We start from the raw sequence: 26,349 nt of genomic DNA, 5'->3' as shown, positions 1-26,349 counted from the left end.
TTAGAAAAAGAAAAAAACTACGGCAATAAAAGAATAACATTTACTTTTGATTGCATTTATTGATTTGTACAGCACTTCATAATCCATTCAAATGTATGGTGATGAATGGGGCTGATATTCTATCAAATATTGCGACTGAATTTGTACGTTTCCTGAGAATGTCTCTCCTCCATTAAACACATCGCAGTGTAGAAAAGCACTAGAAAATGATTGTCAAGATGTGAAAATAGTCTCTGATGGGTGCTGAAGTTCCCCATTACGCATGGTGAGATTCCCCATTATCAAAAGCAGGGAAACCTCCTTCAGGCCCTGCATGGGAAAGAAGAACATGGTTTGTAGGCACTGATGGCCCTCATCTCACTTCAAATGATTTCTTCTGCATTTTATGTTCCCATCTTTCCAAACACAATGTGAAATTGTATATTTTCTCTGCCTCGTATCTTAAAACGAGACATTTGTTAAGGAACAAATTGCTTTCCTCAAAATATAGGCAAACACACACACCAGTTCATGCTTGAAAATGGTGAGGGTCTTACGCCGTAGAAAAAAAAGGTTATTTGGTACCCTGCATGTGTTTGTCTGAAACATAACATTAAAAGACCACCTGCTGATTTCAATGCTCAATCTCAGTTCGTTCGCGTCGTCGTGAAACAGATTTCTGGTGTGACTGTCGAACGAATCCACTGCATACCAGATGGTGAAAGCTGATGTTCCGTATCTGATGTCTCGAAACACCAGCAGAAAGGAGTGGGACTGTTTCTCTTTGCCTACTCAGATCCAGGGGACTTTTTGGAGAGAGCCTGTGCTTTGCGTATAACTTAATCATAACTGTTTGGTTTCATGGTTTGAGGCACTGATAGAACAAAAGACATGAACATATGGTTGGGAGAAAATGTGACGCAGATTATATAATATGGTTTATATATACAGGTTTGCTTTGATTTTCAGGCCACTGCACAACATTTCACATCAGATTTAATGGTTTATTTTCAGGTTGCACAATGCAGAACCAATGTCTAAATGAATTTATACAATAAGATCATCAAGGATGCATAAAAAATCACATCTGAACTATGCTCCATGTGAAACATATTAAGTGTTAACAACAACAGCCTACATAGTATCAAACTATATCTAATTGGGGGAAAAAACAACGCATATACACTCTCTTTATGTTCACTCTGTCTCGTAGCTGTAAAATACAATTATCTTCACTGCAGAAAAACACCATGTCTCGTACGAGCTGCTCCGGGGCAACATCCATCACCAAAGCGTTTGGCAATAATGAGCACAAGATGGCAGGCTAGCCCGTAAAATGGTTTCATGGAGCAGATCCACATCGAAGCCTCAGGAGAAATGTATAGGGGTCGTGAACCTAGGCTGGATTTGGATTGGTCGCTCCGAGTGGTCAGGGCACAAAGTCAGCCAATCGGCACCGTCCCCGACAGCTGCGTCAAAGTGGTCTGAAGCTGACGTCACTGCTGTCTGGAAATCTGTGGAGCCGTTTCAGGTAATGTGGAGTAGAAGTAGCAAAGCGAGTTTAAAATCACAGTCAAACAGTCGTGCCGATGGCGTGCTTGTGGTAACGTCAGTCACGACACAAGACGTGTTCAGAGGAAACATCTGAAGGTCACGCAATAGACAAAATCTACGAATTCATTAGAAGTTACCTAGTTTGGTAATGATGTCTTTGCAATGATGTCATCATATACAGCTGTGTTCCCAAGGACCTCACCTGTGACCTTTAAGACATCACAGGTTAAGGGTCTCAGGGACACAGACGTACACTAGTTCAAATTCAAAGTATTTAGATGAACTCAAAAGTGAGGGGGAAATTAAATTCCCGCTCTGGGTTCGTTTGAATGCAGCGTCACTTAAAGGTTCATTAAAAGAATCTCAGCAAAGTTTTTCCCACAAATTGCATGTCATAGACTAGGATTTCATTGTACATTCTCAAGTAGATATACAGAAATAATTAAGACCACAGATTTATGACAGACTTTTTATTATTTATTTTATTATTTTTATTAAAAAAGTATAATTTACCACACCTTATGATATACTGATATATATATATATATACACATACGCTTACATAATTTGGGGTCTGTAAGCGTAAGTTTTTTTTTTTTTAAACAAATTAAATTTAGCAAAAGTGACAAAGACATTTGTAAAATTACAAATTTTTACTGTATTTTCGATCAAATAAATGCAGCTTTGGTGAGTATAAGAGACAAACGTGATTAAATCTTACCGACCCCAAACTTTTGAACATTATTGATAATAACAATTGATCTTGGATGAGGACACTTCATTACCGTCCTACGTACCTTTGTCAGATTTGCAGAAAGAAAAAGTAAATGAATCGACCTCACAATGACGGTTTCTTCTCCGAATCGAGTGACGTCTCCGGATGTCTGGAGGCTGCGACCTGTGGCAAACAGAAACAAGGTTTAACATATTAAACTCATTTGAACCCTCAGGAATTGACAGCAACTGCCTAATTAACGCTGAAATTAAGGCTTAGCATCTCTGCTTCAGCACCATAAAAGAGTGCGCAGTTTGTTCAGTCCGGCCCCCTGGTGGCAGACACCGAGCACGACGCTTGAACCGAATGAACTCAAAGACAGATATGCACTGCCAGCAAACTGTCTCTGCCCTCTCTCTCTGGCTGCCCTCCTTTTCTGCCAAGCCACAAACACAGAGGCATCGGTGTGTACGCCAGCGGCATATATCTATAAATGTGCGAGGCGTATCATAAACCGCCTGGCCTTTGTGCGGTAGATCGTACGGCATAGGCGGCGCGTTGCGGATCTAAGATGTATAGAAAGCACGTAGTCCCAGAAAACTGCAAACGCTGCTCTCTCTTCCTCTGTCTGTCTCGGTCTCGTAGTGCCCCAGTTTTAAGGCTCTTTCCAAAGAAGAGTGGAGGGGGAAACGGCAGACAAAAAGGCAGATTTTGGAAAGGCATGCATGGAAAAAACAACAGTTTGCAGGGTTATAAGGCAAAGTCAAACGTTTAAAAAGCCGAACATGGAAGTCGAAACAGCACTGCTGCTTCTTCTTCTGCAGTCTTTTGCTCACTATTCCTGCTCGTCCCAACCTAATTTATGGCTAAACACGCGCTCACGGACATGCACGGTGCACCTCGTATGTTATACACTTAAAGAGTTGTCACGAAATCCGCTATAGTGTCTCCCGAGCGCAATCCGACGTTCGCTTCCTTAGAGCCGTACGATAAACTAGTTTCCTCCATCCCTGTTTGACTTCTATCTCCCCCCGCGCTCTCCTCTCTTCTTCTTCTCTCTCCTAGCGTGGCGTTGATGCTGTGACACTCGTGGCGATCATGAGATAGGTGCGCTTTGAGCAGCCCACCATTATCTGATGCCGTCCCCTCTTCTCTTCCCTTTCTCTCCGTTTCTCCCTCCCTTCCTCTCATTACTCCTTCCTCCCGCCCGACAGAAACCATGTCTAATCCCCCCAGCATCATAAATCAGTGTCACCTAAACACTAACGCACCCAACCAGCGTGTGCTGTGGACGTTCAGACCTAGTGCTGCTCCCTGTCGTCACTGTTCCTGCCTCCGCGTCTCGCTCCGCTTCCTCTAACCAACACCCCCACCCCCCACCCCCCCACACCCTTCTTCTCCTACTCTCCTGCATTTTGTCCATAGAATATCTGCCGTTCTCTCTCTCTCTCTCTCTCTCTTCCTCCCCCCCCACAGCAATGTCTGGCACTCGAACGCAAGAACAGTCATAACACCTTGTGATTGATCTCAAGGCTTGGAAGGGTGTCTTTGTGTGTGAAATGGAACAGATGAGACAATATGGGATAGATTGGGAGATTGGGAGTTAAAGATCATTTTGGGAGATGGAGAGAAAGAGAGATTCCTCTCCCAGACAACAAAAGCTTTGAGGTGATTACCCTTGCAGTAATAAAAAGTGTCACCAGCCATCATGCTGCATTATACTAAACTCCTTTGACAGAAAGATCTGATCTAATGACAACTCATTAAAGGCTGTTTGAGGAAACTGTGCATACATGTTAGGTTACACATTTCAATTCAGACTGTATGTAATATGGTACATTTATATGAGCTAGTAGGTTACATAATAATCCTATAGCCTACTTAGTTTTTAACAATATACAGTGGGGGCCGATAATCTGAGACCACACTAGACATATGGGATTTAAATCTGGAAATCAGTAGGAAATGCATTTTTTATTTTAAAACAATAATGATGATAAAATAAAAAAATTAAGTTATTACCTATGTTGAGTTTAAAAAAACTTAAGATTGTGCGTATTTCTAGGTCATTAAGCAAAAAATAAATTTGTAACATCGATCATGTGACTCCTTTGTACAAAATATTTGTCTTTTTATTGTGCATAATAATAATAGTAAAAATGATAAAAAATACTAAAATGAAACAATAAAAGTCTCAAATTAAAAGGAAGGAAAAATGAATGAAAATTAATACTATTTAAAACAACAACAACAATAATAATAATAACAACAAAAAATTAGGAGGGAAATTAATAAAAAATAATATTTAGTTTTTTTGCAATCACTTTTTAATGCAATTACTTTTTATATATCTTACATATTCTATACATATCTATGATATACTTTTAAGAGTAAATAAAATTAATTGTTCTGTGTAAAATGTATTATTATTATTATTTTACGAGATTGTAATGCGACGGCTGTAATAAAAGCCAAAAGATCAGTCTTTAATGACAAACACTCAGTAGAACACGGAGAAATACAACCAATACCATAAACAATACAGGACAAAGTCAAAAAGAAAACTCAAGGCTTGAATAGACAGGCAAACTCAATGAATTACCAAAGGAAACACAGGTAAAACAGGAACATAACACAGAGAAAACAAAACCAAAAGAGAACTACACGTGACAGATATAGTATATGAACAGATAATAATACCTTGAGAAAGCTATGTTGATTCCGACTCATCTCAAGGGTGAATATGCTCAGCTGGTAGGCTATAGGATTCCCTGAAGTACGTGAGGCAGCCATCTTTGTTTCATGGACACTAAGTTCCAGAAACACCTGGCAGCAGAAAATCTACAGCAATATAAATGAAATACTTGTGATTTATATGTTACTTGGTCAATTTTTACTTGGACAATTTTGCCATAATACACACTTATGAATAGCTAAGTTTCCATTCACCAATTTTTTTGCGCATTTTGGGATCTTGCATAAAACAAAACAAAAATGCTGAATGAAAACAATTCCATGATGCGCATAAATTCTAAAAATGCACATAAAAAATGAATGCACTCAATCGAGGCATAAAATTTTTTTTATTCGATAAGACGACAAGCGCATAAACTACGATGGATGTACATTTACCGAATAAATCCCTTGATGCGCAACAAAATATTTGCATGACTTTACCTCAACAGAGGATGTGATTGGATATCTGGACTAACCAGCGGATCAATTTCTTTGCACAGTATCTCAGATGTTGGTTTGGTCATTATGAAATGCTTGAGCCAAAGTCATTATCAGAATGATTTGAGTTAATTCCCTGTTTCCCAGAAACATCTCAAATGATTGCGTTCCCTAACACCAGCATCCAAACGCAAGATAACATGACAGTGTTTATTGCGTTTCAACTGCGAAAAAAGAGCCACAGTGGCTTCCCCGATTCCAGCAGCTTCCATTTTTATTACAGATATTTTGCGCCATTTTCCTATGTGGTAACGATTTTGTTCTCTTGAATACATGGGATGGAAACACTGCTTCATTAGCCAACGTTTTATTCGATATTCCAATTTTCCGCATAAGTAAAATTTGCAACTTTGAATGGAAAAATAGCTAATGGCGTCAATAGAGAAAGATGCTGTTTGTACGCAGATGGTGTAGTCACGACATCTACCAGTAGGGGTTAACTAAGTAATGCTAACCAGTCAATTCATCACCACTGGCTTCATCTTAAATACACAACAAGTATATAATCTCCAAGGATCTGAATACCAACAGCCTGTGTACAATACATATTCATGATCCACATTGTGAATTCACAAAACACACACTGATGAGGGAGCCGAATAAACAAACAAACAAACAAACAAAGTTATACAACCAATCATGGCCATATTGAAAAGGGAAACAAACAATTAGATGGATTAATCAAAAGATAACGAGCCAAATCACCAGAGACAGACAAAGTGTTTGGGGAAAATCAAGTGAGCAAGAATCAGGTGATTATGACAGAAAGCATGATGCGCTTTTAAAAATGGATGGGGATCAAGGTGATGCTTCCAAAATTTCAATACATTAGCTTGCATTATGATGCGACATATTTAGAAAAAAACATCCCTTGAGACACCTGTTCTAGCATGCCATCAAAGATCTATGGTGCATTTGATAATTCTCATTTGAAAAATCTGGAATTTTCCATCAAATAATAGTTAGGCTTTTATTTTGTGCCGGGTTTTTTTATGTGCACAGGACTGTTTCTTTGTTCTCGAGTCAGTCTCGACCCAGTCTCTCCTGAGTGCGATTCCTCTGTTTCTCGTAATGTGGAGCTGAACGTATTAGTGTGTGTTTACGTGTCTGGAAAAGAACGACAGGCACAGATTGCTGATATGTGCTCTTTTTATCTCTTAGAGGAGAAGGGCAACGCAATGCGGATCCTGGCAGACCGTGTGAGCGGCCAGACAGTCAGCGGGACAGACAGAGGAGGAGGAGACTGTTCTCATTCAGAAGAGTGCTGGAGAGATGATTGAGGGGCTAATTGCAAACACACACTGACCACACAACTTAAAACCAATCCTAATATCCTGCTATTATTATAATGTATGTGCTTGAGAAGAAAAGAACAGCAGTTTGCACCTGAATTCACACTAAAATGAGCTAATCTGAAGATTATAGGTAATGGAAAATGGATAATGAAGTGCTGCCTGGTTTTGTCTAAAATACTTTCAATATTGAGGAAAAATGAGAAGAATGAGAGCCACAGCAGTGCTAATGCCATAAATACCTGTGTCGAATTGAGTCATTTTTTCAATGACCAAATACTTTCTCCTCTTCCAGTTTAGTCAGCTATTGTGAGTTTATCTACAGTACAGCTTGTGATCAAATAAAAAAGTGAGATGCTTTACCAACATTTATCCACAGTTTTTTCTCCATTGAAAAGATTTGAAAGTATCTGTATCTTAATAAACATATCAATTGCTACATAATATTATATTATCCTCCTTCATTTTTTCAGAAATATAAATAATGATATAAAAATTCTGGGCTAATTAGAATGTTTTATTAAAACACTTAATTACCTCAAGGGGTTTGTGTGGCAAGCAGGACGAGGCCGAGGGCCGTGAGAACGGGGCGAGGCCGGTGGCGTAAGTGATAATATCCTGGATCTTCCAAGCTTTATAATGGGAGTGAATGGTACCATGTTTTTGGCACCCAAAAAATCCATTAAAGTAATCCATATGGGTTTGAAGGGTTAATAAAGACCCTCTGAAGCGAAACGTTTTTGTAAGAAAAATATCTATATTTATAACTTTATAAACTATAATCACTGGCTTCAGTTAACGGCCGTACTCGAGTTGAGTTTCAGCTGAAGAGTGACTTCTGACCCGACGCATGACGTATTTGACTAACGCGGAAGCAAATCAAAACACCGGTCATGAGAATTTTTTTAAGAGAAATGTCGGAGGAGTTTGAGTTTGTTACCCAACCCTATTTGTTCTCTCTTCCGCAGGAACTAGACTTGCGTACGGTCGTTGCTGGAAGCCAGTGATTATAGTTTATAAAGTTACAAATATGAATATTTTTCGAACAAAAATGCATCGCTTCGCTTCAGGAGGCCTTTTTTTGGCCTTCAAAATCGAAGTTACTATTCACTCCCATTATAAAGCTTGGAAGAGCCAGGATATTTTTTAGGATATTTAAAAAACGTAAGGTTTTCTAATGCCGATTATTATTATTATTATTATTATTAATCTAGTTAATTTTTTTTACCATTGACACCACTAATAAAAATAAATAAAAAAGAAACATCAATCAGTCTTATTCATGTTTATTTTTATAGAAAATTATGAATTACGTATTTATTTATGTTGATATCTGTGCAATTTATGTGCATTTAGCCTGGCTCTGCCATCCAGCACCCCCTATAAACCCCCGCCCACCAGATGGCATTTCAAACATTGCTTATTAATGTATTTTTGCTGACATTAATACAATTAAATGTATTATTTAAAACTACACTTACAACAGTTGAATGTATTCTATTTTAATTCTACTTCAATGCAATGGCATCGAGCGATTTTCGCAGGTTGTGCAAAAAAAAAAACATGAAAGTGAGCGGTATTTACACCCACTCGAGCGATTTGTTTGCTAAACTAAAGTAGCCATTGAGCATCGTCGAGAGGTTAAAAGAAATTGGATTGACGGTCGTGCGAGAGACTGCTTGCCGTCGCTTCTCTATCATCGTGTTAAAACCGCCAATAGCGCGCCAGGTGGATGAGCCAGTTTGTGATTGGTCCCCGCAGATTTGTAACGGAAGCAGGATATACACAGGTTTCCAGCCTGAGCTGCAGGGCGAAATCAAATCGCCGGCAGATCGGGCTGGGTTTACCCAGTCTAGCATTCCCTGGGAATTGAAACCAATACTTAGTGTTTCTAGCAACACCATCCTCTATACTGTTTGAGCTACAGGTTAAACAACCCTATTAGGTACACAAAACACATTTAACCTCTTGTTTATTTTCTCATGTCAATCTATTATCTCCACCATGTTGTTTTTAATTAGGAATTTACTAGACTTCATGGATTTGTTGGAGCCCTCTTGTGGATGGGGGCATTTGGGCACTCACCCAAACTGTCCATATGGGAGATACGGGTGACTAACAGCCTGTTAATGAGCGCAACAAACACTGAAACTACAAAAACAACAACAATGAAAGTGCTGTGCGGATTCACACCATATGTTGCAGCTCAATTTTAAGGCAAAAACGATTGAAATGCTTGTCTATATGCATCTGATGGTCATTCATACTCACCTCGACGTAATGGTGACACCGCAGGGAAAGCTAGAAGGTTGTACAGTTAACTCCAGGCTGATTATGATGCAAAACCATACAACCAACTACCTCAGCCTGCAGCGCACTGACTCGTGGTTCGATTTCTATATACTCTCACAGTCAGGTGTCAATATATTTCATGCATAATGTCTTCCCCTACTGGACAACTGGTGTAAAGCAACACATCATCCACTTTTGAAAAATTATATTACTGATAAAGTATTAAAGTAAAGTAAGTTTGATAAAAGGTTCTTCCGGGTGTCTTGATTGACTTATAGGGTTAATTCACCTAACTTCGCTCATTATTTACCAACCCCACCATCTGAACTCGTAAGACTTTCATTCGTCTTCGAAACACAAATGAAGATATTTCTAATGAAACCTGAGTGATCTCTGTCCCTCCATTGAAAGTCCACACAACCAAAACTTAGATAGTTCGAAAAGTTCATAAAGACATTGTAAAGAGTAAACCATATTTTGTTTAGTCCAAGTTTTATGATGAAGCACAATTGCTTATCAGATATGATACGGAAGCTCAAATGTGCTTTATTGACGTGTAAAAAAACCAATGATGTTTCTTCTTGTGTGTCAAACGAGTACGACTGAACTCTATATATGTTAGCTATTTAATGTTTATATGCAAATGAAAGCCTAAATCAAACCTTTTCAAACATATAAAGTGATTGTGTCTCTTCAGAAGACTTGGATTAAACCTTTTGATTTATTTTACAATCTCTGTAAGGCCTTTTTGAAAGAACTTTTAAGGAGGGACAGAAATCAGTTTCAGTTTCATTAAAGTTTCATTAAAAATATCTTACTTGTGTTTTGAAGATGAAAAAGTCTTACAGGTTTGGAACAACATGAGGGTCAGCAGGTTGATGATAGCATTTTCAACTACCCCTTTAAGGAGTGCACTATGGGAATGTATACTTTTCTTATGCTCAGACATACACATCTTTATTCTTTTCATAGCAGCCACAGCCTTGAAGTCTGGAAAACCTGCAATTCATTCTACAGTGTTTTTGTGCACACGGAGCGTTATGTTGAAGGACATGATTGATTTCTCGACTATTATTTACTACTAATTTAATCATTATGGTGTTTTTACAATTCAAATTCTTACATTCATTCCATGTGTGCGATGAATCCTTAAATGAAGCTGAACTGGTATTTAAAACACAATTCAAGAGACTGACATGAAGCTTTTCATAGAGAAAACAAAATAATCAGGATGGATCAAGCCATAGTTATGTTTATGTTCAAAGTCTTACTTATTGCACTACCGAAAACAACCAAAGAGAAAGTAAGATTTGAAGCATTTGAAGTACTTGGAAATTGCACATGCTTAGCGAGATGAAATCAATCAATTTCATATGTAGTTCAAACAAGATAAAGGCCCTTCATCCGTTTCATTTTGAACATTTGTCTGAAACCCTGGAAAATGAATCCAGCCTGTGGATAAGTCTATATTTGCTTATCTCTAGAATGAAGAATCTCTCATTTGTAACCACAAAAGCTAGTTTATCTGTATACAATTACCAGAAACTTGGCACCAGCTTTGAATTAAGTTATAGTTCACCCAAAAATGAAAAAAAAAAAAGTAATTGTTTACTCACCCGCATGTGGTTCCATTAATGCCATTCATTCTGCGCAAAACAAAAGGAGAAATGTTTTGTTTTACATACAATTATTATGAATGAGGATTTAGAAAATGACATAAAAGCACCACTTAATCATAGATGTGCGACTCGTGCACTATATTCCAGTTGACAATAGTGTATTTTACATCACTTCAATGAAAATCTTAAAATCCCCCTTAGAAGTAGCAAGTTGTAACGGTCTCGTTCTGTTTTGGTTTCGTTTTAACCAAAAAAACTGTTTTGGTTTCGCTTGGTTTGGTGTTCCCTGTCATTATTAGAGTGTGTCTTAATCAGCTCCCTAGTCCCTACGTGTGTGGAGGGAGAGCGTTTTGAAACTAAGGTAGACTGAGTTATCAAAAGACTTTCTCAATTTCATTCTGAGTTGCGTGTTTTATACTACCTTACACAAGTGAGCCGTTTCACGTGCAAAACGTTCTTTTGTTTCTTCTCAATGAAAGTTGATCTGTTTCACAAAACAAGACTGAATGATTTGCCTGTGAATCAAACTAATGCGGTTCTTGAGTTCAAATCACTCATGATCCGTTTCGCATCAGTTAACCGCTCACTACAGGGGAAAATGATCAGATTATTGCAATTTTTGAGTGAACCGTTCTTTTAACACGAAACGGTTAACAGTCACACTGTTCCCAGACAACTGCAGACACATATGTTGGACAGCTCTGTTCCTCTGACAATGACAGAGATCTCCAGGGTGAGATGTGAATGCAGTCCAAACATTAACTGAGCGGTCTATTCAGGTCCTTTCTCATTCTCTGTCCTTTTCACAGCCAAACGCATTAATTTTCCAGACGCAAACTAAACTAAAAAACTTGACAGTTGATAGCCAATCAACTGTCAATATAGTTGGCCTATGGATTTGTGCCTTCTGCTCATAATGTTGCAGTTGGTCACTTAATATCCTTTAAGACTTTTGTCCTTCTCTTTCTGGCTCGGCTCCACCCTATCTTCCTCCCTCTTTCTTTTTCTTTCTCTCACTGCCACATTCACAGTCCAATCACGTGCGAATGCGGCACGGTGGTGCCAGTGCCAGCTTTTTGCCAACCTGAATGTGTGTGTGTGCGTGTCTTTGCCAGCACGAATCACTGGGACATCAGGTCAAACACACTTGTCATGATCTTAATTATCAGCCCACAAAGTGATGAAGCTGCCACAAATCTTTAGGAGTTTTAAAGTGTTTTCAGTTTAAAAATTTTGATAAAAAAGTGGCATTAAGGAGGATTATTTTAGATTTTGTATAAAAAAAAGCACAACGTGAAAAGATTCAACGTTTATCACATACATTTAAGTTCAATTTAGGGCCAGTTAACAAAAGTATTTCTCATTCCCTCCATCTATGTCTCTTTTACTCACTCTATTTTATCTCTTTCTTTTCATTTTCGTTTTTTTTTTTTTTCAATTACTCTTTATCTACTCTTCAACCTCATCCAAACCCCTCTTTCTCCCCGAAAGCCTGAGTGTTTGTCTGCCGATACCTTATTCAAAATGCCAGGGAATGGCAAGTTGCTATGGGAACTCGCTGCTTGGCAACTTGCTGGCTTGGCGACGTGCCCATCGGTTGCCAGGGCAGTGTTGTCAGTGGCAGCAAAGTGCCGTGCCAGCTGTGTGCGACTGGATGTGTGTCTATAATGTGTTCATTTTGTTTGAGTCTATACCTGTAAATTATATGTACTGAGTAAATATGCATTTAACGATGGCTATGAGATTAAAAATGATGCAGAAAAATGTATTCGTAAAATCCATAACTAGACGAGAACGCCGCATCGAAAGTGGAAATGCTCTAAGTCTTTGTACAGCATGCGGTGAATCTCACGAAACCACGTTAAAAAAAATGTCCAATTCATATTTAAGACATAGCAATCAACAGAAAAAATAAGAAATATTATTTGTCCGTATGTATAGAAACGTAAGCATATTATTAAGATCATTCAGATTTTCTTGCACAACATTATTTTCATAGTATTTAGTATACTTTAGTATAGTCTATAATTTATGCAATGCAAATTTTTGTATTGCAGCACAGTATTGAGAATAATAAAAAGTGGTGCTTGTCATGGGAAAAATGGGAATTCCAAAGATCGAACATCCAAAGACTTTGGGAGAAGAATGGCTTAATTTAATGAAAATATGAACAAAAATTAGGCTTCATTTTCTTTATGCAAAATATAACTTTTTCCCCCTCTGATTTTGTGATGAAATATGTCCATGTTTTTGCAGGATTTCTCTCTCAAACATTTAAATCATTAGTTCTAAACATCAAAGAAACGTTTGAAATTCCCTTCAGTCACAATGTATGACAGAGAGTTCAAGATTTAAAAGCAAAGAAAGAGAAAGATGGTCATTTTCATCATTACCGTACATGCTAGAATTCCTTCTGTCATTCCAGTCCTGGAGAAACATTCTAAACTGCAGTTCCAAAGCATTCCTGCCATCAGAAAAGACATTAAATATTGATAAATATCTGTATGGAAAGATTTACAGGATAGGGAGTTGGCAATTTATTTATTTACACAAAACATTTATCATGCCTTAACAAGATATACCTGCCAAAAAGGCAATAAAATGCAAAAGTGAATCGTTCTGAAAGTGATTCCAAGGATATCGTTTCTCTCTGCCGTTATCGTTATAGATGTGGTGTGTACTTCTTTACTATTGAGAACGATTTTTAGAACTATATCTTTACAGTTATCATCCTTGGAGTGAATGGGTCTTTACACTGAACAATACAAGCCAATAAAGACTAGAAATGGTAGGAAACAATGCAGATGACAACTATTACCAATAAAAAAATCTTTCTAAATTCATTAAGCCTCACAGAAAAATACCAAATGAATATCAGCAATCCAATTCTAGTTGCGAAGTACATTTCTCAACGCATTCAGAATGCATTCAAAGCAGCTTTACAAAGAATAGCCCCACAGTGAGCAAGCCAATGCTGACAGTGACAAGGATAAACTCTTTAAGCTGTTCCAGATGTATGTAGATAAAAGGCAATGTACAGAAGTGTTTTTCATATTATTTCTAGCTTGAAAATATTCCAAACTCTTCAAAGCACTATTGAAACCAGTGGAGTGATGTGATGTGTATAAGAAATGTATAAGGCTAGATAACATAATACATTATACCTATTATAACTGAATCTTTAAACTTGAATAGTCTTTTAATTTAACAAATTGAACATGTTCTCCATTCAATTATTTGAGCCTCAAGTAATTGCATCATGGTACTTTGATGTATATCATGGTACTAAATACCATATACCATGCTATTTAGATGGTACTCAAAGTACTTCAACATTTCTGTATGAAAATATATATATATATGTATTTTTTTTCCATTTGTTTTTTCTGAGGTGCGCTGCAAAAACTCCAATCTATTTCTACAATACTCACAAATGACACACAAACAAAAACGTCCTTTTAATAGCGATGATCATTTTTCTTATAAAAGAGGCTCTTCAGAGGTTATCAAGGGACTGCAGCTTTCATTTTGTCACCAGTCAAGCCCTTCTCAAATCTTTTCTTCAGGACAGTGATCAATATGGCATCTGTGCCTCCAGTCTACATCATTACACAGTCTGATGGAGGGACCTGGTGCTAGTGTGTGTTTTCAAACCCTTTCCACTCTTTAAACTTCTAAATAGTGCTGATTTTTTAGTGAAAAAGCATGTTTAAGGATGAAAAATCTTTCATTATTTTTTTTTGTATTTGAGCGCAAGTGACATGCACTAAAGAAGTGAGTGGTTTATGGTGTGCGAGTCTGAGTGTGTGTTGGCAGTGATCTGAGCAGTCTGTGTGTCCTTGTGTTTGCACAATGCGGCAGAGGGCGGATAACTAAATCAATAAGAAACAAATGAATTCAGATCAATATTGAGTCGAGTGATGGATAAAAGGGGATGAAGGAGAGAAAGACTGACAGAGGGAAAGAGAAAATGAAAGACGGGGAATTCGGGGAAACACTCAAATAGCCTCTTATAGACAAACTAATGCACTTGAACCTTCAGACTACACTGTAAAAAATATGATCAATAAGTTACGACAACGTGTTTTTACATTGCTTTAACTCATCACAATAAGTTAAGCTATTTTCAACTTCTTTTATAAGTTATTCAAGATTCAACTGATCCAGTTTAATGTAATTTAAGTTGAAATGACTTAAACATCCAAGTTGATTGTACTTAAAAATTTAAGGCAGTAGGTGCTTTGCAAGTTTGCTTTATAAATATTTATGGGCTGAGATATTTCATATAAATGACTACGTAAATGTTTTATTTTAATAATACTATAATACTCCAAAGGTAGGTAAAGGAGATGCCAAGATCTGTGCTGGTTATTCTCTTTATTTCTCTATATCTCACCCAAGAACTCACCATGGAAACCATATTTTATTATAAAATGTCCTAGTAACTACATTATTGTGCTGTAAAGCATATTCATAAAAATAAAACAAAAACAAGTACTGTGGCAGTACCATGGGATCAGATGAGAATATCATGGTAATTTGATATAACAGTACTGAAATTTCAGTATTTTCCTATTCATATTTAAATTCTATGGCATTTAGGGTGTTCACACTTGTAGATCGGTTATCTTGGTTCCTTTGGTCCAAAACAAAGAAAGAAAATGATACATTTAGTCCTGGTTTGCTTAACACTCACACTGTCATTTTTAATTTCTCCGTTACACTTAAATGAAGACTTGATGCTAGGAGATTGCGAACTGTAATGGGCAAAATAACTACTATGATGAGTAAAAACATGTATGCTAGATTTTAGGGTCGCATCTTGTCTTGTCTCTTGTCTTTGGTCCGTGTCGCATTCATATTTCAGTCGAACCACACCAGAGTTCGTTTGGAAGTGGACCGAGACCCATCTTTTCAGAGGTCTCGGTCCACTTGTTTGGTGCACACCAGGGTTCGGATGGCAGCGTTCACACTTATTTAAATGACACGCACTAAAAAGCAATCGCACCTTCACTCTCAGAAAAAAAGGTACGAAAGCTGTCACTGGGGCTGTACCTTTTTAAAAGGTACATTTTTGTACCTAAAGGGTACATATTGGTACCTTAATGGTACATATTAGTACCTAAAAGGGACAAATTAGTACCTAAAAGGGACAAATTAGTACCTAAAAGGAACAAATTAGTACCTAAAAGGAACAAAAGTGTACCTTTTGAAAAGGTACAGCCCCAGTGACAGCTTTTGTACCAGCTTTTCCAATGGTACTGCTACAAAAGTCATTTTATTTAATTTCCTGTTTGATGACAGTGGTGGCCAAGTCACCACTCTTTTAGTGTTTTTCTTAATTTTATCAAAGTTGAAAACAGCTGTGCTGCTTAATACTTTTGTGAAAACCGTGATACAATTATTCAGGACTCTACAATGAATAGAAAGTTCAAAGAACAGCATCTATTAGAAAAAGAAATTCTTTGTAACAATGTAAAAATGTCACTTTTGATTAATTTAATATGTCCTGGCTAAATTAACTTTTGAACAGTATAGTGGATCCAAGAAAACAAAACCGCAAATGATCTTAAATTATCTATACTTTAACATGTGCTAATCCTTTTAAAACCACGAAGCCTGAATCCATATATGCCTCGCTCACTTCCCCTTTTACACCCATCACTTAGCAAAACCACCTCATCTGTTTGAAATCACCACACACTCTTAAATATGATTTCAGCCTTGTTCATGTCATCACACAGTCAGCCATAAAACACATCTATAGGTCTCAGCTTAACTCCACATGAGTCACTTTCTGATACAATTCCATTGAGGTACATTGTTCACGGAAATGGCTAAATGCTATATATTTTCATATGAACTTGGACGGAGGGAATGAGTGGATCACTTCATAAGGCTGGTCACATATCAAAACACAATTTATTTATTTGCTTGCTGCATTATGTGATACAGCAAAATGTGTGTGTGTGTTTAAGGGGACATTAAAGGAGGAGGACAGAAACGGATGAAGGGATGGAAATCTATAGTAATTGAACTATTCTGCAATCAACATTGTTAAACGAGTGACTCATGCAGCGGAGGGTGAAAGAGAGAGAGAAAAATGCAGGCTGAAGAGAGAGACAAGAAAAAAGGCACGTATATAGTGACAGCAGATTCAGTAGCAATTCAGTAGGTTGGTTGCAGATTCAGTAGGTTGGTTGGTTTGGGGAAAATTGACACAGACGCTATCTATCTATCTCTATCTATCTATCTATCTCTATCTATCTATCTATCTATCTATCTGTCACATAAATTGGTTGTCTGGGAGGGTAATGGTTTGTAAAAGTTAAAAAATGTTAACATAAGATATCTCTTTAAAGAAATAAATAAACATATTTAAATCTTTTTAAAATTGACTTTTGCAAATAACCTTTGTTAAATTTATAGAAGTATTTGTTAATATTAATGGACCAGAGCTTAAATAGTTTTATTTTTTAACTAACAACTAAAAAAAGATTTATAAATACTAACCAATATATATATAAATTTTAAATGGGCTTTTTTTATGAGAAGTTTTTATTTCTATGATGCATTTATTGGAGAGAATAATCCTGTCAGACGCACCACTGCTGTGAACGCGCGTTCACGTAAACACAATTTAAACAATGTATTATTCAATACATTACTTCTATATAATTATATATTAAGTTGCTCAAGCAAGTGGTAAAATATTTAACCATGTACTTATATTAAAATCTTTTGTATTTAAATTTTAATACAATAAATCTTGCATGTCACAAAGAACTTGTTTTTCCACCTCCACGAATAAGACGAGTGTTGTTCATTATGTCGCCTTGTTGAGGTAAATTGTAGTTTTCCTTGCTTTAACTCAGTCTTAAAGTGAAAAAAGTAGTAATTAATTAAATAAATTTATGGTGAGATTACTACATTTTATTTAATTAATCGCACTTATGGTGAAATTACTACATTTTCAGGTCAATCGGTGTTCATTTTGACCACGAAACATGCGCTGTCACTTTAATTCAGCGTTTGCAGCACAGCAGAAATAGACTCGGTGCGGAAACGATCTCTGCACTGCTGTATACGCACCGCAACTGGAACAGATCGATCATCGACGGACTGCATCCTCGTGCAGTGTGAAAGCTCTGTTAACATGGGTACGGAAAAAAAAATACTCACCGCAAACGAAATATATGTGAAACGGGCGTTAGACTTGGAGCAGGAGAGCTACTCCGGCTGCTACTCGCAGTAGAGCGAGTGTTGCCATCTTCAGTTCAGCGACACATTTCCAGCCGCGCGCTCTCTGTCCGCTCAACTGTATGTGACGCAAGTGTTTGTTTGTGTGTGAGTGTGCGCACTCATTGGGATAATTGTAAACACAGACAGAAAAGACATGCCATCGTGGAAATAAGATAAATAACATATTACTTAAGGGCCATTTAGGTTTTTTTTTATATAAAATAACAAATTGTAATCTTTCGCTATAAAGAAAATCAAATCAAATTTACTTGACCTCCAAGGGGGGCGGGGGGAGCCGTTAGGAGGGCGGGGCGCCCCCCTTATATAATGGTAGGGGAAACACTGCACTTCAACCATCACAACATCTCTTATTATACAGCCACTAATACTGTAGTTGTCCACAGAGTAGATAGATCAAATGAATAGATAAAGTATTCATTAAAAATGCCATGCACTTGACCATGCACTTTTAAACTTTACTTACGTTCTTATGAAACTGGCATTTCTTCCAGTAGAGTAAGAACAGTGATCTGAAAAGAAAATAGGGAGAGAAAATAAAGTGTGATGTAAAGTTCTGACTCATGTATCAATTCAAGGTCTATAAAATCTACATTCAAGACATTCAGAAATCTCAAAACAATTTCATTTAAATTCAATTTAATAACGAGATTGTGAAATTCAATCAGTAGCATCACAATCCAGCATCCTGAATCTAAATTCTAGGGCTGGGGGAATTAACGCGTTAATCTTTGGGATTAATTTGAGATGTTTAACGTGTTAAAAAAAGAATAACGCAGCACTTTTTTTTGCCTCGTTTTAAAGATTTCCTGTTGCGGCTGCTATTGAAAAGGCCGAAAATATGCCGTCCCGCCCCTCCGTGTTCGGCGATCAGGTTTCATTCTCGCCCAGCTTTCATGAGCGGGTCTTTTCCGCTCCGTGTGTGCGGCACGCTCTTCGTTCCGTGTGTGTGTGTGTCGGCGCGCTGCGCTCCCTGCTCAATGTTCAGCTCTGTGTTTGCGCTGCGCGTTCTGCTCTGTCGTTAACGGCCCAAACGTTCGAATCATGGACCGAATAACGTCAAATTTCTCAGTAGTAGACTTCTGTTTGCTGAGCTAGTATAGCCATGCTGGGCAACAATGGTAAAATGACCTGCTCTGATCACATGCTCTGGTAATAATAGCTTTGTAGGACTATATTTTATTTCGATAATTAGTAAAAAAAAAAAAAAATAATAATCTGTTAAATTGATTATGTTGATTGATTATTGAAAAAGAATATTATATTGATATATAGATGTTTAATATTATTTTAATATAGGGCTATTTTATGTGACTAATATAGGGCTAGTTTAAATAATGATGATTACAAGCTTGGGGAAAATGCAATTAATTGCAATTAATTACAGCAAATTGTGCAATTAATTAGTTAATAGTTAATAGTTAGTTAGTTTTTATCGATTCCCAGCCCTACTAAATTCAAATGCATTAGGAATAACTAACCTATGCACACACTGTAAAAAAAAATGATAGGATCAATAAGTTAAGACAACAAAAGCACTTTTCAACCTTTTTTTAAGAAGATATACAAGATTCAACTCATTTTCAAACCAGTAAATGATGGATGGATGGATAGATGGATGGATGGATGGATATGTTATTTGGGTTAAAAGCCGAGTGTCTTGTCTCTAATGCTTGAATTGAATTTCTATGAGTGTCCCAGAGCTCTCTTGAGGGTCTGTTTAGCCACTCAGATCAATACAACTTCAGAGACTGTTTGGACAAAATGAGTGTGAAAAATGTGTTGTGTAAAGATGGATTGTTAAAGGGATAGTTCAGCCAAAAAATTTAATTCTGTCATCATTTACTTACCATCATGTTGTTCCAAACCTGTATGACTTACTTTCTTCTGCAAAACACAAAAGAACATTATTTAGAAAAAAATGTCTCAGTGTTGTTGTTTTGGAACCCAATGTTCTTTAAAATATCTTCTTTTGTGTTCCACAGAATACAGAAACTCATACAAGTTTGGAACGATATTAGTGCGAGTAAGAATTTTCATTTTTGCCTAAACAATCCCTTTAACAAATTACAATTGCGTATTACAGTAACAAAAAAGTGTTAATGAAATGACCACGACTGAACGCCAGATCCCCTTCGCACTGTAACACGAAACTGGCCAATCAAATCATAAGAGACAGATGTGCTGCCCAATTACTGTAGCCCTTTGAGAATGAGAGCTACAAATCGGACACGACCAACAGTACCAGGCACTCTAATGCACCGATAACAGACACTGTCTCTGTTTCTTTGTCTCTCATGACACACACACACACACACACACACACGTTTGCATGTAGATGAACATACTGAAGTATCTATGCATGCATACCGCTGACACACACACACTTCAACTCGTTCACACACATACAGTCTCTCTTCTTGTCTCGCTATCCCTCACACCCAACCCCCCAGCACCTCAGGGTTTGAAATTCATGTGCGAAATAAGAGAGAGAGAGAGAGAGAGAGAGAGAGAGAGAGAGAGAGAGAGAGAGAGAGAGAGAGAGAGAGAGAGAGAGAGAGAGAGAGAGAGAGAGAACACATGGGGTAACGCAGGAGGCTGGTGAGGGAAGGAGAGAGGAAAAGGGGGGAGGGGAGAATCTAGCAGGAAGACAGTGACATATGAGGACAATAGAGGCAAAAAGAAAGTCAAAAACGAAAAAGGAACCACGGCATCTAATAAAAGAGAGCGTCTCGTCAAAGGTACGACTTTGGCGGGGCAAATGTAAATGTCTGCAAATGTCTGCATCAACCTGGAAACATTCCAACACACGCACACACAACATGTGGACGCATTCCAGCAAGCTGCAGCTATTAACCCTTACACCACAACTGTACTTCCATAATTACTGCTTCTCCAAAGAAACATATGTTCAGACAGACCGCTGCTACCCCCCACTAGATATTAAGTGCAGTATATTATGCACACTATCAGGCCCAGTCATCAGATTCTTCCTACACAGTGAAATGTCATTGCCTCTAACAGTGATATTCTCAATGTCATGACAACTCACACTCAGACAATAATATCCCAAAGCTGTTCACACATAACCACTTCAACACATCGCCCCAGCTTTCAGAATAAGGGTCAAGGTTTTTCAATGACCAACTAATGAACTTTGAAGCCGAATGAGTTGCATACTTTCATCTGGTATTGTCTCTGAAAGAACACATGATTTCACCATTGCATTATGTTAAATTGAGTTAATTCTATTTATTTTATTCATAATCAGTAAAAACAAATACAAACCACACTAACATTAATGATTAAGGTAAATATTTGTATTTTTTTTAATTCTCTGGCAGATGTTTATTGAAGAAATTGCCTGTATAAGATTACAGAAATTGCTCTTAATTGAAACAAAAGCAACAGAAAGCATACTATAAATTGTTTGAAATTAATTTATATTTTGTACATTTTCATATTATATTAAATGATCATGTAAAATAAAAGTATTATTATATTATGTTATATTATATTATACACAAGTATATGACAAAAACATGCACATTATATAACTTGGCAATCAATTAAAAGCCGGCAAGCTGCTATACTGGAGAGTGAAGCAGCAAATGTAAGCTAATATGTAAATCAGGCTAAGGGTATTTAATAAAATATTTGCTGATTCCAGCTCCAAACTTCCACTGCAAGCATATTTTAGTCTATAAACTAAAAGTTGCGAATTGTGTTTTTCTCTGGTTGTAAAACAGATTGTTCACTCTATAGTGTCAATTTAAGTACAAAAAGTTAAAGCTAACCATCATTACATACAGACATAAGCATTGCATGCATCAGACCAACATTTGTGTTATTGTGTTTGACAATTTGCTATTTGCAAAGTTGATCCTTCATTAATGCAGATTTAGTGCTCTAGTTTTAAGTGGCGGTGGGATTACACAACAAACATACATTTCTATGTGCCTTCCCTTTGGTAAAGATGCATATTCAGTGTTTTTCCAAAATGCCTCCCGATCAAATTAGCGGGAACAATGAACCTGATACTTTAAACTGGTAAACAGCCTCTTTAATTTTCAGCCCATGTTTTCCAAATGCATTGTTTTATGCTACTGACTGGAAATCGTATCATTCAGCTAATTGAGACATCTGGCTGAATCATACGCCACTGTGAGTTTGTACTGAGTGTGTGTGCATCTGAATGAAGAGCTATGTGCGGCTGCGGTCTCCCGGCACAGCTCTGAGATGCAGGGGAGGATGATATGAACACGACTGAAAGATGAATTATGAGATCCTTGCCAGTATTAAAACAAGAGCCAACGCTCTCAAAACATCTACATTTCTCTCCAAACTCAAACTGCAATTTTACAACCTCTGTCTAATTATGAATCACATTCACATTGGCACTGAACCGCATGATCATCTGCTGATAGTAACCAATACAAAATTGACAGTCTTTTCCTCTCAACACAGTCTATCCCATCCAAATTTAAAGAACAGTAACAATTATTGGATTCTCTGTCCAATGGATAAGACTTAAGCTTTGTAGTTCAAATAATATTCATGCACCTGTGTTCTCCTTGGGTTCCTTTCAAGCTTGGACAAGCACAGCAGACCTTAACTGACATTCCCCATAGGGTTTTGTTTTAATCTTTCTTGAGGAATTCATCCGCCTGCACGCTGGTGGACTGCTACTGAGCTCCAAACGTCTCCTGTGGCTACACTAGAATTGAGATGTCAAATTATCAACCAATTTCTGACACTGACACCAGGTTCTTCTGCTGGCAATGCTCCCTTTTTGGAATTTAAACTGCATATTTTCCTAAAGGATCTATTTCTGAGAAATTTCATGGAACAAACAACTTATCTGTCCAAGATTCTGGGAAATGTGGAAGTTTTAGGTACATGACAGATTCTCCTCTTCAGCATTTTGTTCACCAAGTTCCAGAAAAGCTAACATTAAAGTTTTGTCCCTGGAAGCAGAGTTATCCTAAATACTGCTCATCATCATTCTCTCAAGAATGTTATGTTAGTTTTAAATTTACAGATCTCCCAAAACCAGACAATATTTCATTAACTCTCAAATCAGATTTTCTGAATAAGTGAGAACAATGTGCCTGAGTCCAATTTTATTTCTCAATTCTACCAACCATTGCTTTTCCTTTCACAAATAGACAAATCAGCTAACTATGCTAATTGGTGCCAATACTTAATTCTCAAAATGTGATGACTGAAACCTCGTAGAGTAATGCAACTAGTCTTTCAAGCAAGATCTGACCTATTCAATATTCAATTGCTGCCATAGATACCTATAGATGCAACTAGATATGGGTCTAGCAATCATCAATGTCAAATTGCCACCCTTTTTTTTTTTTCAAAAATGCATCACCTAAAGTATTTTGTAAATGTGCCTGATTGCATTTGCTTTGTTTAAACCGTATTGTGCTATTGTGGTGAAATCAAGACGGCTCGAGAAATAGATGATGATGTATAACAGAAATATGCTGAACATTTGTTATTGAAATGTTCGCAATTCATTCTTTCTAAGAGGTAAAGCTTTCCCCATGCAATAGTATCGTCAAGAGGTCAAAAGTAAGTGAAAGTTCCTCACAAGATATTTCACATTTGCGTGTTTCATCCATCTCTCTTAACGGAAAGATCCAGTACAATCCGGTGACTGGGGATCTCCTGAGGTGTATGCAATCCATTACAGTGTGGTATGTGGTTGAATTTCATCCATTATGAATGAGAAATACATGAGATGGAGAGAATGGAGGGAGGGAGTAAAAGAAGGAGTGGGAGAGATTGACAGACAATGGAATGTTGAAATGTCCTACAGCCTGATCTGAACATGGAAAATATTCCAGATAAGGAAAGTTGCGACTGGATAAGAGAAGGAATGGTATACTGAAAATTGTTTGTATTAATAAAACTGTCAATATTAATATACACCACTGAACATCAAATCAATGTAAAGCTGAAGTATGTAATTTCTGTGCCACTAGCATCAGACCCAGCCCAAACTAATACTATTGGTTGAGTTAATGTTGCTATATCAAGTAATGTACAGAGTACTTAAACATACTTGTGCAAAACATTAATTATTTTTTTTTAATACAATATGTTGAAAATATTACATACCAGATTTAAACTACACATTTAATTTAATGTCTCAATTTCTTTTAATCTCAATATCAAGATTATGTCAATTTCAATTATGAATTCTAATAATAATAGGGGTGTAACAATTCATGCATTTTCTTGGGCTATGTTCAGACTGCAAGATCAGATTTTTGAAAGTCAAGATCAGTGACTGTCTGCACTTTTAAATGCAAGTGATCAAATAAGATATGTGTGTCCAGACATAACCAACCTATATGCATGGGTTGCTTAAGTAATGACGTAGGCGTACCAACGTATATGACAAGGCTTTCAAAGTGCAGGAAAAATGGAGGTGCATCATCTTGCTCTCTAATAAGCTGTCGAGTTGCGGTGCAGAACTCCTCCGTCTCACAAGAAAAGCAGAAATCTTTGGACATTCCAATATTTTCGGCACCAGTTTTGACATTATTGTTATGTGCCGCGTTAAGAATAATGCAAAAGACAGTTTGAAATTCTATTTCATGAGTTTTTTTTGCTGTCCAGACCCAAAAACCCATCTGGATAAAATCTGGATATGCAAAAAAATATATATATATTTTGCTGGCAATCTGAACATGGCCTTAAATTAATGGATCAATCGATTAAAAATCCAACCAATGCATTTTGAAAATGAGTTTTAAATAGTTTAATATTTAATTATTTAATATAATCAATTAAAAGTGCTAAATTGTGACAATGTGACATTGTGACAATATTTTAAAATATACAATATTCAAAATATCAAGTATCTTTTTTTTCATCCTTAACAGGATTGCACTGGCTCTACAGCCCCTACGCAACTCTCACTGAAATAGTAGTCTCTCATTCTTCATTTTCTTTGCTATTTATTGAAAGTACTTTAAAAGTTCTGTATACGCATTTGTAAAAGTTACTAACCGAATGGCTATTCACTGTTCACCCTGAACTGACTTTTGAACTGATTTGAATGAGACATGAATGTCACTGAACAAGCATTGAAGTTTCTATAGACAGTTGATATGCAATACCCATGGGGCTCTGACATGAACAAACATGGGTAAGACTGATGAAGTTTCTGACCTTGATATTGGGACAAGGCTGATGCTAATTTACACACTGTTTTGTTACAGAGAACCATGGGAAACATTCCACGATGACAACTTTGTAAGAGTGATGAGCCTGAAACAAGGCCACATGGTCTGCTACACAGAGATTGGAAATTCAAAATGTAAATAAAAAAAAGCTGAAGAATAAAGCTAACTATTACATTGGCAAAATATATTTGAGTTGTCAAAACACAAGCTTAAATAAATGGAGATATCAATTTCATATACTAGAGTGATTCAAAAATCTGAGACCACACTGAAAATTAGTGGTTCTAAAAGAATTAGGATTTTTGAAACGTTAAACAAAGAAACATTATAAAGTAAAGTGAATAAACAATATTTAACATTCTGCACCATTTCTATGTAATCTAATAATCTAATATAAGTGACCATGTGCAAAAGATCAGATTTCCTTGATTCCATTGAAGATTCTTAAACGATAAAATTCACAACTGGATTGTTTAATTGCATGTTGATCATGCTGTTATTTTAGCAACATAGGAACTTATTTATGGAGAAAAACGCATGTTGAGTCGTTTCTGTTGAGCCGAATCAAAAGAAGGTACAATGCATAGTTACATGACTGTGATTCCACACACTTCTTAAATTATGCATCAAAGGACTTCTTCAGCTCCAATCCATAAGTTTCAAATATCCTCCTGATAACAAGTTGAGCTCCAATAACAGAGTTACCACGGAAGCCTGGGTTATGTAACGTTACATAACAGACAGGCGGTATGAGTAATATTTCATAACACTAGAGACCCTAACACCATGGCATCATCTCTCCTTTGCTCTTTTCTCTCACTTCATCTCTCTTCTGATGTTGAAATCAATGGCGTTATTTTCCGGAAAGTCCCCTTGACGGCCACTGATGGCTCAGTATATCAAACGGAGCGTGTCGTTGTGGAGCGGCTATGTTTCCCCCCCCCCCCTCCTCTGCTTCTTGTCTGTCATGCACTAGACTAGACACTTTCCTCATCCAAATTTTGATATCAAAGAGTCATCAAACTCATCCCCCACCCTCAACTCTGCTCGCCCTGACTTCTCTCTCCCTTCAGTCCCCTTGAGTGCTAACAGGGTCAGGCTAGGGTCACGGCACAGATGCACGCCATCCACCAACAGGCCATGGCAAGCAACCAATCACAGACAGCAGACTGCAAAACCACTATCATGATGATTAT

At 37.1% G+C, this 26,349-nt stretch overlaps 1 long non-coding RNA gene across 2 annotated transcripts in view; it reads right to left on the bottom strand.

Moving 5' to 3' along the window:
• Positions 1-1,997: 1,997 nt before the first annotated feature.
• Positions 1,998-26,349, bottom strand: part of LOC311093517 — a 28,173-nt gene continuing 3,821 nt past the window's right edge. The window contains exons 2-6 of one of the 2 annotated variants that reach the window (XR_014608430.1): positions 18,412-18,457; positions 13,079-13,149; positions 10,683-10,712; positions 4,949-5,089; positions 1,998-2,431 (exon numbers count right to left, since the gene is read on the bottom strand). This is a non-coding gene — a long non-coding RNA (uncharacterized lncRNA). The remainder of the gene's footprint in view (positions 2,432-4,948; positions 5,090-10,682; positions 10,713-13,078; positions 13,150-18,411; positions 18,458-26,349) is intronic. The other variant, XR_014608431.1, reaches the window with a different exon arrangement.

This window comes from Abramis brama, assembly GCF_963993115.1.
Source record: "Abramis brama genome assembly, chromosome: 12".
Lineage (NCBI taxonomy): Eukaryota > Metazoa > Chordata > Actinopteri > Cypriniformes > Leuciscidae > Abramis > Abramis brama.
This window is presented reverse-complemented; position numbering and strand designations above follow the sequence as displayed.